This window comes from Hordeum vulgare, chromosome 7H (genome assembly GCF_904849725.1).
Source record: "Hordeum vulgare subsp. vulgare chromosome 7H, MorexV3_pseudomolecules_assembly, whole genome shotgun sequence".
Taxonomy (NCBI): Eukaryota; Viridiplantae; Streptophyta; class Magnoliopsida; order Poales; family Poaceae; genus Hordeum; species Hordeum vulgare.
Window position 1 is genome coordinate 11731046 of NC_058524.1, and position 5782 is coordinate 11736827.

The window sequence follows — 5782 nt, forward strand, 5'->3', positions numbered from 1 at the left end:
AACGAGTTAGAAATAAAGGTGAACAATCGCTGCTTCATGCGTTGGCCTTAAAAAAAATTGTACACTTAATATACATGAGTAAATGTTCTATTCCAAAAATTAACATTGTTTGGTGTCCTTTTTTTACGGCAGTTAATACTTTTCTTGGCATTTTTAGATATGATCAAAATTTAAGCTCCAAGTGCATGGGAAGTTTAAAAATGGGTTGAATAATCCAATTGTGTTCTTGAGCCTATTTTTAGTCCTTCATGAAATGGAAATGAACTCAAATCTCAGATGCCAAAACTTGAGTCTGAACATGGAGCTTATTGGTATTTTATTTAAAAAAATGGAAAAAAATTAAACACATGAAACTTGGCATGGTGTAGTTACATGATCCATGGAGGCTTTGGTAAGAATTTGAGAATGTAACGATAATGGATTAGAGAAGAAACGACTAAGGTTTCGAGGCCATGCGGCCGCTGCTTCATGTGTTGACCTTGAAACTTAATTTACACTCAACATAGACCATCACATGTTCATCTGCCGTATTTAATCCATTAAGCATATTTCTAGGAAATATTTAAACTGCAGGTATTATTAAACGGGTTGACTAACCAACATGCCGGACAAAAACGAATACTAGTACAGAAAACTGCACCGGCTGAATTGGGATAAGATATATACAAATCTGATGGAAGATAAATCTCAATTGAATCAGCGTTAGTGCTCTCTATCTACAAATATCTTGCATGTAGGAAACCGAAAGGGTATTTCTATACTCAAAATCGAACGATGATATGGTAAATCCCATACATTGCCTCTTTCTAGCCTGTATAAAATCCACGTGGATGATCTCCACCGGTAAATTTTATAATTATTGAACCTTCATCATTTTAGATATTAAATTTTATAATTCTTAATTTTGAAAAAAAATCATCGAACAATATAATTAGTGCTCCCCATATAGAAAATTTTAGAATATTTATAATTTTCCTGCAAGGTAATATGCAAAGTACCTTATCTTCGTATTTCAACAGGTGAAAAATGAACTGATAATATTTCTAGCTTTTACATCAATTCAATTAATACGTAAAAGAAATTATACGATGATTTCTATATATAGATCATTTGGACTATTTTATCAAACTTGGTGGTGAAAAATGAATTTAGAAGGAGCAACTGAAAGGCATTTTCTATACAATGCTTGGTGCGCTTGTTACTAGTATCCTGTTAGATAGGCCGGGTCATCTAGACTTCCGTTTACATCAGTTTTAGGAAGGTCCCAAAGACTCTGAATGCTTCCCTTTTGAATTTTTTGTTATGTTTATTCCTTTTTCGTTTCTTTGATTTTTTTTTTCCATTTCCCCTTTTTGTATTTTTATGTGCAGTCCATTATCCCTTTTTATGACTATTTTACGAATTAATGATATTTTTCAAAAAATATTAATTCTTTTAAAGTTTGTGAAGTTTTTCAAATTTTGTGAACTATTCCCAATTTTATTTTTTTCAACAATATTTTCTAAAGTTCGTATTTTTTGGAAATTTATGACATTTTCAGAAATTATAAACATTTTTACAATCTGTGAACCTTATTCAAAAGTCATGAATTTTGCTAATTCGATAATATTTTCAATTGCATGACCAATTTAAAATTCGCAAAGATTTTCTTTCAAAATCTATTAACTTTTTTGAAAATTTGAGAAAAATTGTGATTTTCTGTAAATTTATCAAAATTTTCATAATCTTTGATTGTTTTTCAAAATTTCATTTTCTTTTCATTTTTATGAAATTTTCTGGTATTTTTTTCTATGGTCAACAGTTGACCAGTCGACTATCAACCAACTGAACGAAGAATACCCCCGACTGAGCGGGCATTTCCTGTTTGCCGAGTAGTGTCTTTGATCCCGATTTGAGGACACATGACATATGACCAGAGGCGGACCTAAGCATGACGCCATAATTGAAAATCGCAGACAAACGCAACGCATGCATGCATCCCCATCCAGTTTCTTAGAACTGAAAAGCTTCCATCAATTTTGGGATGCTTCCCGCCGGTTTTGTTTTTAGTTATTTACTTGACTCTCCCTTTTTATGGTTCCTTTTAAAAATAACACTTGAAATATCAGATATTTTAATTCTAAAAATATAAAATTCATCATACTTTTAATTTAATTAACTTATTTTCATTTTGAATCGTTTTTTTCTATCCATAAACATTTTTCAATTTCTCAAACATATTTTGTATTCCGGTTTTTTGACTACTCCCTCCGTCCGAAAATACTTGTCCTAGAATTGGATATAATGGATGTATCTATAACTAAAATAAGTCTAGATACATTCATCTTTAGGACAAGTATTTCTGGACGGAGGAAGTATTACATTTCTGATCCATGAGTTACCAAACACAACGCATGCCTGCATACCAATCCACTTTCTATAAACAAAAAAGCTTCAATCAGTTTTGGGTTGCTTCGGTTTATTTATTTACTGTTATTTACTTGAGTCTACTTTTCCTTTTTTGATTCCTTATAAATTTAATATTTTTAAATATTTTATTTTATAATTTGTGAAATATAAAATACATGACACCTTAAAATTTTATTTTATTTTCTTTTGTGATTGTCTTGAATGTTCGTGAAGATTTTTAAATTTCACAAACATATTTCGTATTCCTGATTTGTTTTCAATTTTTTGCATTTCTGATCCATGAATGATTTTTGAAACATCAAAATTTGGCAAATTTTTGAATTTTTTAAATTTGCAATCATTGTTCCAAATTCACGATTTTCTTCAAGTTAGAGAACTTTTCCGATCCATGAGCTTTTTCATATCAATTAACTTTTATGAATCTGTAACATTATTTGAATTCATGGATATATTTTCAATTTTGTGATATATATTCGAATACACAGGTTTAATTTTCGAATTAGCCAACTTTTTTGGAATCATAAACATTTTGTTGTAGGAATCTATTCTATCTCACCAAAGTATTCAAAACCAAAATAAAACTATAAGCAATTTTCATAAGCGAGCGGTACAAAGGAAAGAGCCAAACGAAGCTTAGCGAGGCGACAATTAGAAAGTATAGCGAGCCAGGCAGGGGCCGGCCCAGGAATTGAACATTGTGTATTCAAATTTGAAAATCTTTTTTTGAAGCCTACAACCTTAATTTTGGCACATATAACTAATTATAGCAGCATATTATACCAATTCTAAACTATATAAAAGACATCGTAGAATGTATTATATTCATAAAAATTGATCATAATTTTGTTTTGTTCAACATACAGAACTAAAATTTGTTCAACACATTGCGGCAAATTTGGTTTTGTTCAACATATAGAACTAAAAATTGTTGAACACACCGTGGCAAAATCTAGGGTATATAGAGGATATAGATAGCAAATGATAAGAAACCTTAAAAACTAGAGGATAAATTTACGGTCCTTGATGCTTTCCTCAGCCTTAACTTCCAAGAAAAAACCCTTTCAATGAATGTCACCAAGCAATCATTCAAGTACTTTTGCCCCATCTTGCTGCTTAGCTTGTTTTTTATATAGTTCATTGATAAGAAGACTCTCTCAACACCAGATGTTACAACAGGAAGAACTAGCACCAATTTGAGAAGTTTGTAAACAATCCCATACCGAAGATAGCTCCCTGTTATAACAAGCATCATAGACAACTTTACTAGACTTCTCAAGTTTGTGAAGTTTTCATCATTCCTCACATCACTAATATAGAGAGCCGGTTGAAAAGGAAATTGGTGAATTTATTCCAAGGAAAAATCATGAGGATACAACCCAACAAGCTTAACCAAGTCATCAATATTAAAATTAGAAAATGACTTGGCTGGACTGAATGATGACACGCATCTAAGCAGCTCTGTGTTTACCTCATCAAAACTGTTATTGAGATTGTGAAGTGGCCTATCAATGACACCCAAAAACAACTAGTCAGTGGTCAAACTAACTTATTCAGTCTTGCACTTATGTACTGCAGCCTGCTGAACAATGTGAGAACAAAATCGATCCCATGTGGCCTGGATTCAGTTCTATAGTGATAGAAAAATTCAGTTATAACACTTTGTATAGTGCTGACTGAGTTCAGTTCGACACGACAATGACAGATAAATTCAGTTAGAAGACTTTTGTATCGTGCTTACTGAATTCAATTCGAGAATGATAAATAAATTCAGTTAGAACACTTTGTATAGTTTAATTCGTGGTCAGATGATTAGTACATGTAATTAGCAATTATACCTGCAATAGCTGAATTCGGGTCGTGGCTACGAACTGAATTAATTCCTGCAATCATGTTGCTAACCCGTCGGCTACATTAGTGTGCAACGGTTAGAAACTTAAGAACCAAAAGGGGGGCAAGGGATCAAGGGACAGAGATGGATTCGTTGGCGATCGATCGCCGATCTGGGGCCTACCCTTCATGGGTGCCGATCAGGCGGTTGGCGGCACGAATCGCGTGCGATGCAAACGAAAGAAGAGTGGAAGGCAGGGCGGCGCCACCGGTTCGGTGCCCTCAAATCGATCAATGGGTTTGATGGATTATTTTTTCTACCAATCTGGGCCATATGCACCCTGTCGTGGTGGTGAGGGAGAAATAGACACTATGGGCTGCCTTTGTATTTGGGCTGAAATGCTTAACTAGCATGTTCTTGTGTACCAGTTTCATTTTTTCTTATACAACACAGAATATACACTATATACACCTAGTTTTTTGACAAAAATAATAGATATTCAAATGAATACCCTTGAATTGAGGTGGCCCCAACCCTGGAGCCAGGGACATCAACCAGGAAAATAGGGCGGAAGCTAGGGAACCAGTCAAACGAGGAGCATATTTATTGGGCTAGCCCATGCGGGCGAACCCTTGGATATTTTTGGTAGTAAAATAGAAAGACATTTCAAATATATCCAATATTGATCTAGCTTTAAAATTCTTCTCATTATGGATTAAGTATATAAAAAACTTAAAAAACAAATATTCACTTTAGAAGATATCCATCATTCAAAATATGACAATGATATTAAATGCATGCTATTTATACGAGGGGAGAGAATAGATGCACTGATATATCTAATCGTAAAGATAGACAACGAACGGCGAATGCTCGGACCGTGGCACCAACCTGAGATCTCCAAAAGAGATATGGAGAAAACCATGAAACATTAATAAAGAGCAATAAATGCAGAAGAAACGGCCTCGACGCGTGTCCCCCACCAGCGACGTAGCCCCAGTTCCATGCAAATTGGTCTTATAAAAGAAATAAAATCGTTATTTTAATGTAATAGATGAAATGGGTTTAGTGAAATAATTGAAACGCGGCTTCTTAGAAATAAAAATTGAAATGGATGTTTTCACATAGTAGAAATCAATTTTCTTCAAGTAGTGAAATAGTCGATGTCACTTCTTTTTCAAATAGTGGAAGAATGCAATGCTTTATGAAACTAATTTCAAAGATAGTCGAAACAAATAAAATAAAAATACAGTTCAAATATATCCAATATTGGTCTGGCTCTGGAATTCTTCTTGTTCCGAATTCAAGTGTATTAAAAACTTAAAAAAAGAAAATACTTAGTTCAGAAGATATCAATCATTCAAAATATGCCAACGATATTAAATGCATGTCATTAATTTACACGGGGAGTGAGAATAGATGCAGCGATATATCTCCAAATCCTAAAGATAGACTACGAACGGCGAATGCTCTGACCGCGGCACCGACCTGAGATCGACAAAAGAGATAAGGAGAAAATCATCAAACATTAATCAAGAGATAAGA